At 41.6% G+C, this 14,763-nt stretch overlaps 1 pseudogene; it reads left to right on the top strand.

Annotated features, from left to right (window-relative positions):
- The first annotated feature begins 843 nt into the window (after positions 1-843).
- Positions 844-14,547, top strand: LOC134315284 (uncharacterized; annotated as a pseudogene).
- Positions 14,548-14,763: the final 216 nt, after the last annotated feature.

Below are 14,763 nucleotides of genomic sequence, written 5' to 3'. Positions count from 1 at the left end.
CATTTATTATCATTTGCACCTGCAATTATATACCCATTAAAACAGTATGTATAGTTATTCATTGTACAGACCTATATTATTGCTATCATTGTTATCATTATTATTATAATTGTTAATAATAATAATAATAATAATAAACATAGTAGGCCTATTCCCATTCTTATGCTTATTATTATTATTATTATTATTATTATATTAGTATTATTAGTATTATGTATACAGTACGTATGTTACTATATATATAGACCTTATACCATATATGTAAATAGCTATAGTTATAATTATTATACTAACCATAGATAGGTAAGTTTACTGATGTCCTTTGTACTTCTGGTAGATGCTAACTGCATTTCATGCTAACTGCCTTGGAACTGCACCAAGCAATGACAAAGTTGTATGTACGTATGTATCCATCCATCCATCCAATCCATCTATCCATCCAATCAATCCATTTATCCAATCCATCCATCCATCTATCCATCCATCCATCCAATCCATCTATGCATCCTTCCTATCCAATCCATCCATCTAATCCATCCATCTATCCAATACATCTATCCATCCATCCAATCATCTGTCTAATCCATCCATCCACCCAATCCATCCTTCTATCATCCCATCCATCCATCCATCCATCCAATCCATCCATCCCATCCAATCCATCCCAACCGACCTAAAAGAGGGAATGTGTACAATGATTAAATTTCAAAAAATCTGAAAAATAATGTGACTAAGGCATATGTAGACTTCTGACTTCACACTATGCAAGATGTGGTTTGGGTTGCAACCAGAAAATCACTTGTAAACAACGTCTGTATGAGATCACCAAATATGTTGACGAAGATGTCTCTCGCTATAAAGAACACTGGAGTAAAAATAAATACAGCATAATCCATTAAAGTTATAAACTGCAGACTGCTAAGTAGGGTTAAAGAAAACCTTGTGGACAGACGGAACCCATGGAAACCTAAGTGTATTTAATTCTGAAGTAGAATGGACTTAAGAGACTATGTTGGGATGATAAACTTGACTTGGCGCATTAGAATGTCATAAATCTGTCACGTCTTATATGCAATAATAAAAGATCAAAACAGTTGATCTCAGATATTATAAAAAGTATTATAGTATAACTTACGTTACTGCTTCTGTCTTGATTAAATATTATGAAAATGCCATTACTGTACTGGTAACATACTGTTATACTTTATATTTGCTCCTACACAGTGATTAAACAGTTATAATTATCTGATGGTTTTCACAACTCCACATCCTTGTATATGCCAAAACCCTGACAAAAAGTCATATTTAAATCTGTGATGCCATTCAATGGACTGACAACTTGTAAACTGGTGTATACCTACCTTGTGTAAAGTGGTTCCAAGTAGGCTTTGGAATCAGTATATCAGTTAAACACCTGTTTGGTTGAAATAAAAAAAAAAACCTGCAGCCATTGTGATAGGGCTAGACACCATTGTCCTTGATTTCCTCTGAACTACCCCTGTAACCTCTGTTGGAAATTTGCTTTTGGACTTACGATCTAACTTTGTTGTTTGCTATGGACTTTCAATTTCTTAAAATAATTACTGCTGCATATGCATTGGCACACACCCGCCATTTGCACAGCAAGAGGTGTTATAAGCTCATGCAAATGCTCACAGAATGAGGTTTGCATTAGTCAGGACAGTTGCTTTTGTGAAAATGCATCACAGAAAGTGTGTATGTGCTTGATTAGTAAAGGTCTGCAGTCTTATTATGCTGCGCACACACACAACGTTGTATGTAAAATGTGTGAATGATTTATTCAACACAAAGTGTGGGGTTTATCCAAACTTTTGCTTATCGTTGTGTGTACGTTATTCTTACAGCTTTGCATTTGCAAAGCACATCATGGTGGAAAAAGCTTGAATTGAAATGCACTGGACTAGAGGGAAAAACCCATTACTGCTTTTTTGTGAAGTATAATTGGTGTTGGGTATAAGCATGGTCAAAGCTGTGTACAGTTCTAAGCAAATGCTTGTTTATGTTTTTTTTTTTTTTGGCAAACTCAACATTTTACACTAAAAGAAGTCACACAGTTAATGCACAAGCTACAATGTTCAATACACAGATTGTCATACTATAAATGCTTAAAAAAAGTTTATAAACTGCTAATACACTGATTAGTCATAACATTAAAACCACCGGCTTGTTTCTACACTCACTGTCCATTTTATCAGCTCCACTTACCATATAGAATCACTTTGCACTTCTACAATTACTGACTGTAGTCCATTTATTTCTCTACATACCTTTTTAGCCTGCTTTCACCCTGTTCTTTAATGGTCAGGACCCCCACAGGACCACCACAGAGCAGGTATTATTTAGGTGGTGGATGATTCTCAGCACTGCAGTGACAATGACATGGTGGTGGTGTGTTAGTGTGTGTTGTGCTGGTATGAGTGGATAAGACACAGCAGCGCTGCTGGAGTTTTTAAGTACCATGTCCACTCACTGTCCACTCTATTAGACACTCCTACCTGTTGGTCCACCTTGTAGATGTAAAGTCAGAGACAGTTGCTCATCTATTGCTGCTGTTTGAGTTGGTCATCTTCTAGACCTTCATCAGTGGTCACAGGACGCTGCCCACAGGGCGCTGTTGGCTGGATATATTTTTGGTTGGTGGACTATTTTCAGTCCAGCAGTAACAGTGAGGTGTTTAAAAACTCCAGCAGCATTGCTGCGTCTGATCCACTCATACCAGCACAACACACACTAACACACCACCACCATGTCAGTGTCACTGCAGTGCTTAGAATGATCCACCACCCAAATAATACCTGCTCTGTAGTGGTCCTGGGAGAGTCCTGACCATTAAAGAACAGCATGAAAAGGGGCTAACAAAGCATGCAGAGAAACAGATGGACTACAGTTAGTAATTGTAGAGCTACAAAGTGCTTCTATATGGTAAATGACGCCAATAAAATGGACAATGTGTGTAGAAACAAGGAGGTGGTTTTAATGTTATGGCTGATCAGTGTATGTCCCTGTACTATGGCATAAAGCTTGTCAATGTTGAATCTAAGTCTTTGGAGATGGACCAATGCCTGCTACTACCAAGCAGAGCATGGTTATTTTACTAAAACAAACAATTTTGGATTTTTAATATGGGCTGAGATTCACCACACAAATTATGTCTGTTGCATGATCAGAATCTAGGGTTAGGGTTAGGGTTAGAATCTTTATTTATTCGCCAAGTACCAGGTATACAAGGAATTTCTCTTGGTGTGGGTGTCAACATATTTTAGATCTAATAAAAGAATATAGAATAAGGTATACAGTGGTACCTTGTAACTCAACGTCCCCTAAACTCGAACTCTTTGGAACTTGACGCCCTTCATCGAGAAATTCTCAACATGTGTGTGACTGTCGCTTTGTTTAGCGTTTGGCTTGAGCGGTGCGGTAAAACATCATCAAAGTGTGCATATGAGACGCATCTGCATTTGTGTGGAATAACCGTCAAATTCACTCTAAAAGCATCCACATGTATCTGTGTTTATCTGGTTTTTCCTCAGTTTCACTTGTGTTATAGTTTGGGGTTTTGAGAAATGGTGAGAATCAGCTTTTCAGAGAGAGTCTAAAACATGTATCATTAAAAAAAGCTTAATGTGACTTCATGTATTAACAGGACACATGAACACTAAACCTCTTTGAATTATTACTGCTCATATGTTCTCTCCACTAATGAAATTCCTCGCTCGTTGTTTTAGTACAATAAGTCACATTAAGCTTTGATCACTGCCACACTTTATAGAAAATAACAGCACAGCCAGAGCAAAAGCGATTTTGCCGCTTCTCATGTGAATGCGCCTTTACTGAATGGAATATGATATTCCAAGATCAAGCATAAGGAAACAATAAAGAAGTAAAGGTAAAGAGCAGGTTTTACTGTATTTAACTGTTTTTTAATCGTATTTCAGTGTTTTTATATTATATTTGTGTTATTTTCAGTGTATGTCAAAAACAACCCCATTATTTTACATTAGCCTAAAATGTATGCAGTTCCACGGGACCATGGAACACATTAACAGGTTTTCCATACATCCTTATGGGAAAAAATACCTTAAAACTCAACATCTTTTAAACTTAACGCCGATTCCAGAACCAGTTGACGTCGAGTTTCAAGGTACCACTGTACTATATACTGTATAATAACATAGAATAGAGAAATGGACAGTACACAAACAAACTTTAGGTAAAACAGTCTGCAATGGGGATGATGGTGGCAAACTGTGCTTAGAAAAAGATGGGCTACAAGCAGTGCTTTATTATAATGTCTTGAAGTATTTAGATGCCTAAAATATTTAAAACGTTTAAAGAACCTGAGCTGGACCAGAAGGACCACAAGTAGCTAAATAAACCAAGATTCAACAGACTAAATTTTTTCACTGGATTCCCTGAATGTTTTCACAATATTCTGTATAGTGCATTGTTTGCAAACTTGTATTGAGAAGTGTTCTTGAACTGACTGACAATTCTCTCATGTTTGGAACACAGTAGCGAGTCATGACCAGTCAGTCTTTACTTGCACAGACTAAGTCTTAGGTGGATCCCCTTTTTATACCCAGTCATGATTCCCTCAGCTTCTGGGTTCGATCCCCAGATGGGTCCTTTCTGTGTGGAGTTTGCATGTTCTTCCCGTGTTCGCATGGGTTTCCTCCGGGTGCCATGGTTTCCTCCCACAGTCCAAAGACTGATATAACCTTGTGAACTGATGAACCTTGTGTAACGAGTAACTACCGTTTCTGTCATGAATTTAACCAAAGTGTAAAACATGACGTTAAAATCCTAATGTGGAAAATGTGGAATGTTTCAAAACACTGTAACTTTACCTTTTTACTCTTATTCTGCCCTATTGTAGCTATCATTGGTCTCCTTCAGTAGCCGACTCAGCAGTGCTGATCTTGTGTACCACTGGCGTTATGTGAGAGCGCTGGAGGTGGAGGGCACCCCGGCCGGGCAGTGGCTGAAATCTGATGCCAGTAATGGAAGGCAGGTGCTGTCAAATGCTGACCTGCTGCTGCGCTGAGGTCAATCAGGACATCTCTGAGCTGCCTCTATCTTACCTTATATTTCCCTTAAGCCAGACACTGCAGAAGATGATCCAGCTCAAGTGACTGAGTCTGTTTTCTATCTGCAGGGCTGAGCCAGAGCGATCCTGAATGTGTACTAATGTTACAATTAAGACCAGCATACAAGCTAAATATTAGAAAGAATTATAAAGTAACAAAGAATACATATTTTACTTCAGTACAACTTTGTGTGAAAATCCGTTTCTGCCACCTAGAGGAAAAATGGCAGCAGCAAGAAAATACTTTTTCAGAAATTTTGAAAATGTAAATAATTATTATTTTTTTTTACTAATTAACCTGTTTTCTCAACATAAAGTTTTTTATCAGGGGAAAAACTGTCAAGTCTAATTTTTTTGTAGTCCTTTTTTACAACAGACATGGTTTCAAAGCCACTTTACAGAATTCAGGGACCATCCTCCTTGGATAGCCTGTAGAGGTTAATTAAAATAAGTTAGATTAAACCGCTCAGGTGGTGCAGCAGTAAAAACACATGCTGGAACACCGGAGCTGGGATCTCAAATACATCGTATCAAGTCTCACCTCTGCCTGCCGTCTGGGCTGGGTGGCCACATGAACAACGATTGGCCTGTTGTTCATATAGAGGTGGGAAATTAAGCCAAATAGGGTCTCTCTCATGACTGATGCAACTACGACCTCTGCTGGCTGATTGATGGCGCGTGCACAGAGACGAGGAAAGAGAGCCGCTGATCAAGGTGTGTCTGTCCGTACACACTGCTGATCCGCATATGCACTTGTCAAGTGTAGGTGACATGATGCATACGGCTGCTGCCCACCTGTCGGAGGGGGCGTGGGTAAGCTTCGTTCTCCTTAATCCGCAATTGGGCAACTGGACGCGCTAAAGTCGGGAGAAAATGAGGAGAGAAAATGCATAAACTATATATATTAGGGCTGTCAAACGATTAAAATTTTTAATCGCGATTAATCTCAGAATTTCATATAGTTAATCGCGATTAATCGCATTAAATAAAATCTGTGTAAATGTTATAGAAAACAAGGTTTTTTAAGTGAAATGTGAAAAGTGGACGTTTCTACACGAAGTGAGTGTGTTTTGACCCTTTTGGGGCTTCCATAGTTCATGGACTAGCGCGCTTGACTCCGGTATTCAGTGCCGTAACAGATTAAGTTAATGAAGTGTTTTGCTCCCGACAACTTGTGAATATACCGTGTATTTATTTCTTTATTATGCAAGTGCATCCCTACGACGCTCAGTTATATTATTTTAACAAACCGCAAATGAACAACGGTGGCAAGTCCGACATTAAAACGTTGGTTCTACCAGTCAAGTCTCAACATGAACTAGAATTTGCGTTAACGGCACTATTTTTTTTAATCGCGTTAAATTGAGATTGCGTTAATGCGTTATTATCGCGTTAACTTCGACAGCCCTAATATATACAGTGTATCACAAAAGTGAGTACACCCCTCACATTTCTGCAGATATTTAAGTATATCTTTTCATGGGACAACACTGACAAAATGACACTTTGACACAATGAAAAGTAGTCTGTGTGCAGCTTATATAACAGTGTAAATTTATTCTTCCCTCAAAATAACTCAATATACAGCCATTAATGTCTAAACCACCGGCAACAAAAGTGAGTACACCCCTTAGTGAAAGTTCCTGAAGTGTCAATATTTTGTGTGGCCACCATTATTTCCCAGAACTGCCTTAACTCTCCTGGGCATGGAGTTTACCAGAGCTTCACAGGTTGCCACTGGAATGCTTTTCCACTCCTCCATGACGACATCACGGAGCTGGTGGATATTCGAGACTTTGCGCTCCTCCACCTTCCGCTTGAGGATGCCCCAAAGATGTTCTATTGGGTTTAGGTCTGGAGACATGCTTGGCCAGTCCATCACCTTTACCCTCAGCCTCTTCAATAAAGCAGTGGTCATCTTAGAGGTGTGTTTGGGGTCATTATCATGCTGGAACACTGCCCTGCAACCCAGTTTCCGGAGGGAGGGGATCATGCTCTGCTTCAGTATTTCACAGTACATATTGGAGTTCATGTGTCCCTCAATGAAATGTAACTCCCCAACACCTGCTGCACTCATGCAGCCCCAGACCATGGCATTCCCACCACCATGCTTGACTGTAGGCATGACACACTTATCTTTGTACTCCTCACCTGATTGCCGCCACACATGCTTGAGACCATCTGAACCAAACAAATTAATCTTGGTCTCATCAGACCATAGGACATGGTTCCAGTAATCCATGTCCTTTGTTGACATGTCTTCAGCAAACTGTTTGCGGGCTTTCTTGTGTAGAGACCTCAGAAGAGGCTTCCTTCTGGGGTGACAGCCATGCAGACCAATTTGATGTAGTGTGCGGCGTATGGTCTGAGCACTGACAGGCGGACCCCCCACCTTTTCAATCTCTGCAGCAATGCTGACAGCACTCCTGCGCCTATCTTTCAAAGACAGCAGTTGGATGTGACGCTGAGCATGTGCACTCAGCTTCTTTGGACGACCAACGCGAGGTCTGTTCTGAGTGGACCCTGCTCTTTTAAAACGCTGGATGATCTTGGCCACTGTGCTGCAGCTCAGTTTCAGGGTGTTGGCAATCTTCTTGTAGCCTTGGCCATCTTCATGTAGCGCAACAATTCATCTTTTAAGATCCTCAGAGAGTTCTTTGCCATGAGGTGCCATGTTGGAACTTTCAGTGACCAGTATGAGAGAGTGTGAGAGCTGTACTACTAAATTGAACACACCTGCTCCATATGCACACCTGAGACCTAGTAACACTAACAAATCACATGACATTTTGGAGGGAAAATGACAAGCAGTGCTCAATTTGGACATTTAGGGGTGTAGTCTCTTAGGGGTGTACTCACTTTTGTTGCCGGTGGTTTAGACATTAATGGCTGTATATTGAGTTATTTTGAGGGAAGAATAAATTTACACTGTTATATAAGCTGCACACAGACTACTTTTCATTGTGTCAAAGTGTCATTTTGTCAGTGTTGTCCCATGAAAAGATATACTTAAATATCTGCAGAAATGTGAGGGGTGTACTCACTTTTGTGATACACTGTATATATATATATGAGTTAGATTAAATAGACATATAATATTTATCACATTTTTGTTCATTGTGTAGTAGAATAAAGTCTAACAGTGAGTTCAAAATGACTAAAGCACTGCTGTGTCTGATCTACTCATACCAGCACAACACACACTAACACACCACCACCATGTCAGTGTCACTGCAGTGCTGAGAATGATCCACCACCTAAATAATATCTGTTCTGTGGTGGTCCTGTGGGGGTCCTGACCATTGAAGAACAGGGTGAAAGCAGGCTAAAAAGGTATGTAGAGAAATAGATGAACTACAGTGATTCTATATGGTAAGTGGAGCTGATAAAATGGACAATAAGTGTAAAAAACAAGGAGGTGGTTTTAATGTTATGGCTAATTAGTGTATGCACCTTATGGACAAAGTAAACATGCTGGGCTGTAGTGCGCCGAAAAAAGTTCTGTTAAATATTGTGAAGCCAGGTCATGTAGACCTCTACAGGTTAGTAAAAGTAGTTTGTAATTAATGCAAAATTTAACTGGCAGCCAGTGCAAAGATGATTAAATAGTTAATACTCTGTTAGCTGCAAGATTTTGAACCAACTTGAGCTTGTTCATGGATCTATCAGAGCAACCAGTGAAAAAGACTCAATAACCTAATGTTGATGTTAAAAATGCATGGATCATTACCAAAAAAGTATATTTCTAATTTTGGCAATATTACGCAAATGAAAGAAAGCAATTCTAGTAATATTACTAATGTGTGCATCAAAGGAGAGGTCTGAATCCCTTCTGACACCAAAGTGTTTTGCAAGTGAGCTAAGGGTGATCGAGAAAGCATTAAGGTTTAGCACCAGGCTGGACAACAAGCAAGATGTGTTTAATTCCATGTAAGAACAAACACAGTCATTGTTAAAAGACGAAGGATTTAAGTCTTTGAGACCTCCCAATAATGTCACTGGTTTTGTTATGGCATTAAGTCTTAGTGCCAACAGAAATGGTATTAATGCTATGTGTACGTCTTCCTGTTGCCAAAAAGATACACAAATGTTTCATAGTATTCAATAAAAATCCAGACACTATTCATTTCAATTTGTAGAGTATAGATTGATAAATGACTATGTTGTAAACACAGTCATTTTCCTGTATTAATTTTTAATTTAGAAGGTAAATATTACTGTGTTTCTACAGTATTTTTGACCTTTTGGTTAACTTTCTTTAAATTTTCTTCTGACTAAAAACCTCCTATTCAAGCAAGTTTGGTTTTGTCGATGGGGTGCTAGCGATGTAGGACAAACGGCAGCAAATCTTAGTGAGATAATGTATTGCTGTAATGTTTTAGATACATCTTCACAGTGTGCTTAATTTTTCTCTTCAGGCTTATTCACAGCATGAAGCTGCAGCAGCTGTTAGAGCTTACAGCTTTAACTGTTACCAGAGAAAAACTGCCCTTGATAATGTAATGAAAGCTGCTGGAAGCTTTGAGGCTACAACGTACTACAGTAACGTTGTTATAAGGATGATACAGGTTTTCTGATTCTTATAATAATTAATAATAACCAAGCAGGAAAACACCTAGACGGGAAACAGACTAACAAAATAGTTTTCTAAAAACTGGACCCCACTTTTCTATTAAAGTTTAATCTACAGCTTTAGCCAAAGAAAAAGTCACTGATTTCACTTTATTTTTACTAAGGAGATGGTGAGTCTGGCCCCACCTGGTAACACTGCTAGGCAGTAAAACACTCCAAAGAAGGCACGAAACCCTTGTAAGGCAATTCACACATTCTCTTACAGCTATATATTAGGGCAGCCACCTTCTCATATCAAAAGATTTTTGGAAGGTAGAAGAAAACTGGAGCACCATAAGGTAACCAACACAAAAATAAGAAAAATGACAAAGCGATAGTAACACCCAGCAACTCAGAAACCATGTTGATGTTTGTTTGTTTATTGGGATTTTAACGTCATGTTTTACACTTTGGTTACATTCGTGACAGGAACGATAGATTAATCAGTTCACAAGTTTTAATGTCAAACACAGTCATTGACAATTTTGTATCTCCAATTCATCTCACTGCATGTCTTTGGACTGTGGGAGGAAACCGAAGCGCTCAGAGAAAACCCACACAGACACGGGGAGAACATGCAAACTTCACACAGAAAGGATCCGGACTGCCCCACCTGGGGATCGAACCCAGGACCTTCTTGCTGTGAGGCGACAGTGCTACCCACTGAGCCACCCCATGTCGATGTATTCAGAATTAATTCGAAATACAGAGGAAGAGAGAAGGCTAGACAAAGGTGTGAACGGAAAAGTCCATGAAATGTAAAAAGGCTTAAAACTGATTACAAGCTTGTTTCGTAAGTTGTTGGTGTTACTGCTTGAAATGGTTGTCAGTGTCATTTTTGTGATGGTTGGCTGCACAGATAGGTCAGCTTTCTCCAATGCCCTCTGACCTGTGTTGTGTCAGATTAGCCCTTGCAATCCACATATAAATAAAAATGTAAATATAAGCTTTGTTTGGGACAGTAAGTTTAACTCTTGCTATGCAAATGTCTAACCCTTGTGTTCTATATGTACAAACACAACGCCTTTACTGTCACTTTATTGTAAAGCCTCACGCCCTTTACAGACTTTCTTTACATTTAGGTTAAATAGTTGTTTCCTGCCATCTAGTGGGCATTTTTGCGTCTCAACACATTTTAGCAGTAGAATATAATTTCGAATCTAGCACCTAACAGAGGATATTTGTTTGATTAGGATTTAACGTCATGTTTTACACTTTGGTTACATTCATGACAGGAACGGTAGTTACTCATTACACAAGATTCATCAGTTCACAGTTATATTGAACTCAGTCTTGGACAATTTAGTGTCTCCAATTCACCTTATTTGCATGTCTTTGGACTGTGGGAGGAAACCGGAGCTCCCGGAGGAAACCCACGCGAACACGGGGAGAACATGCAAACTCCACACAGAAAGGACCCGGATCGCCCCACCTGAGGATCGAACGCAGGACCTTCTTGCACTGATTAATACAGACTATAAGCACATCTGCAAGTAGCCTATATGTGCCAATGCTGAAAGGTTTCTAATTGTTAAGCTATTAAAGAGAATCCTTAAATTCTACATCTCAAATAGCCTTAATTCTTAAAGAATATTAAGGATATTTAAACATTTAAATGAGTTGAATTGCTGATTCCAAAACTTGACCCATAGTTCATAAATAAATATTTATATTTAATGTAAAAATATAATTTAGAGATCATTTATTATTATTGCATGTTTTATACCCATCCACATGGTTTTCCTCTGAATTTACTTCCACCTCATTAATACATGAAATTGGACTGGTCACTCAAAGATATCCCTAGGTGTGTATAAGCAAGCAACACGCAGGCAAGCAAGTAAGCAAACACGCAAGGCTGTAAATGTGGACATGTGATCAAATAATTTGTTCATGGTGTTTACCTTGTGTCCGGTGCTTTCACCATACCTTTTCTAGAATTTCTACCTTTTCTAAAGCTTCATAATTTACCTTACTTTTGCACGAGCACAGGTTATTCTGTAATAGTCTACAGTGCCTCCCATTGATGAATAATACATTGTAAACCTTTGAGGGTTGAGTTCCATAACATACATTTTACACAGCAATTAAATTAATGTTTGTAAATTTACTACTGTTATTTTACATTAGCTAAGGAGGAAGGGGAAGGAGAGGGCTAAGAAGCGCAAGGCATTCATCACCAACCCATTCAGCTTCACTAAGCGTCTACTGGGGCAGAAGAACAGTGGCACCCTGAAGTGTTCGGTAGAGGATATTAACCACCACCTTAAAACCACCTTCAGCGATCCTTTAAGGGAGCAAGATCTAGGCCCATGTGAGGCCCTGGTAAAGCCACCAGTGCCCGTGGTGCAGTTTAATACCGCAGAGCCTACCCTGAAAGAGGTCAAAGACGCAGTGATGGCTGCAAGATCAAGCTCCTCTCCAGGCCCTAGTGGGGTCCCATACAGAGTCTACAAGCAGTGTCCCAAGCTGCTTGTGCGACTCTGGAAGATCTTAAAGGTGATCTGGCGTAGGAAGAAGGTCGCCGCCCAGTGGCGGGCTGCAGAGGGAGTCTGGATCCCAAAGGAAGAGGACGCGAGTAAAATCGACCAATTCCGCATCATCTCGCTGCTCTGCGTCGAAGGGAAGATCTTCTTTAAGATAGTGTCCCAACGGCTGACTGACTTCCTCTTGAAGAACGGTTATATTGACACCTCAGTGCAGAAGGGTGGAGTCCCTGGTGTTCCAGGATGCCTAGAGCACACGGGTGTGGTCTCGCAGCTCATCCGGGAGGCAAAGGCAAGCAGAGGGGATTTGGCAACACTCTGGCTGGACCTAACGAACGCCTATGGATCCATCCCCCACAAACTCGTGGAAACAGCGTTGACAAGACATCATGTGCCAGTAGCTATCACTAACCTCATCCTGGACTATTATAACAACTTCCAGTTGAGGGTAACATCAGGATCATCAACATCTGCCTGGCAACGCCTGGAGAAGGGTATTATTACAGGCTGCACCATTTCGGTGCCACTCTTCTCCTTGGCTATGAACATGATTGTGAAGTCTGCTGAGGTGGAGTGCAGAGGCCCTCTGTCAAAATCTGGAACGCGGCAGCCCCCAATAAGAGCATTTATGGACGATCTCACAGTCACCACAACCTCTGTGCCCGGTTGTAGATGGCTACTCCAGGGGCTTGAGCGGCTCATCTCGTGGGCAAGGATGAGCTTCAAGCCCGCCAAGTCCAGGTTTTTGGTCTTGAAGAAAGGCAAGGTGGTCGATCGGTTTCGCTTTGCCATAGGAGAGACAGCAATTCCATCAGTGACTGACAAACCTGTGAAGAGCCTGGGCAAGGTCTTTAACAGCTCCTTGAGGGACTCCGGTGCACTCCAGCAAACTAAGGCTGACCTGACTGCATGGCTTGCAGCTATAGACAAGTCGGGGCTGCCAGGGAAATTCAAAACCTGGATTTACCAACATGGAGTCCTGCCAAGACTCCTTTGGCCTTTGCTTGTCTATGAGGTGCCCATAACAATGGTGGAGACGTTGGAAAGAACCATCAGCCAGTTTCTTCGCAGGTGGATGGGGCTTCCCCGATCCCTTAGCAGCATCGCGTTGTATGGCCATTCCACAATGCTGCAGCTTCCAATCAGCGGCTTGTCAGAGGAGTTTATGGTCACACGTTCCAGGGAGCTGATGATGTACAGGGACTCCGCTGACAAAAAAGTCGCCACCGCAGGAATCCAAGTGAAAACGGGGAGGAAGTGGAAGGCCCACGAAGCCATTGACAGAGCTGAGGCACGGCTGCAGCACAACATCTTGGTGGGTAACACAGCAGTGGGTCGGGCTGGGCTTGGTAGCTTCTCTAAACCTCGCTACGATAAAGCTGGAAGAATGGAGAGACGTCAAATGGTACAGGATGAGATCCGAGTAGAAGTGGAGGAAAATCGGCGGATCAAGATGGTGGCTATGTACCAACAAGGCGCCTGGACAAGGTGGGAACACGCCGAAAAGCGGAAAATTACCTGGCCAGAGCTCTGGAGACTGGAGCCCCAGCACCTCAAGTTTCTCATCCTATCCGTGTATGACGTTCTTCCAAGCCCAACCAATTTGCAGCGCTGGGGTATGGCAGACACCGCGGCATGCCAGTTATGTGAGAGGAGAGCCACGCTAGAGCATATCCTCAGTTGCTGCCCGAAGGCCTTGAGGGAAGGGCGTTATCGCTGGCGTTATCTCTGGCAGATACGCTCAGCATAGCAATCTCCAACTGCAGATACCAGCCCCCCCGAAAGAAGCTCATTACCTTCGTCAGAGCTGGAGAGCAGGCACAACATCAGCCAGGTTCCTCTGGAGGGCTTCTCACCACAGCACGAGACTGGGAACTCCAAGTCGACCTGGGGAAACAGCTTAAGTTCCCAGAGCACATCTTGGCCACTGCACTCCGCCCAGACGTGGTGTTGACATCGGAGTCAACAAAGCAAGTGGTCCTGGTGGAGCTGACTGTTCCCTGGGAAGACAGAGTTGAGGAGGCCAATGAACGTAAGAGGGCCAAATACTCTGAGTTAGTGGCTGAGTGTCGGAGCAAAGGCTGGAAAGCCCGATGCGAACCAGTCGAGGTGGGGTGCAGGGGTTTTGCTGGCCAGTCTCTACCTCGCACCTTGAAGCTCCTTGGAGTTAAGGGTCAGCTGTGCAGAAAAGCCATTAGGAACATCATAGAGGCTGCGGAGAAAGCCTCAAGATGGCTATGGATCCGGAGGGGGGACCCTTGGAGTAGCAGGCCACTTGGACACAAGTTGGGGGCTGATCACCCCCGGCTGGGTCGCCCGAGCGAGGGTGTTTGATGATCAAAGACCCGAAACACCCAAGGACCTCGGGTTCATCACTGATGATGTGTCCAAGTAGCACCTAGTGGTGTATTCAAGAACAGATGTATAAGGGATGTGTTTTACAGTCTGTACAAGGAACTACACTGACATTGGGAATGGGTAAACACAGCTAGCAATTTTAAAGTGGCCAAACATAAAAAAAAACCTTTTCATTTTATGTAATGGAGAAATATTGAATTG

Source organism: Trichomycterus rosablanca, chromosome 5, assembly GCF_030014385.1.
Source record: "Trichomycterus rosablanca isolate fTriRos1 chromosome 5, fTriRos1.hap1, whole genome shotgun sequence".
Lineage (NCBI taxonomy): Eukaryota > Metazoa > Chordata > Actinopteri > Siluriformes > Trichomycteridae > Trichomycterus > Trichomycterus rosablanca.
Note: the sequence above shows the minus strand (reverse complement) of the source record. Positions and strands in the feature narration are given on the sequence as shown.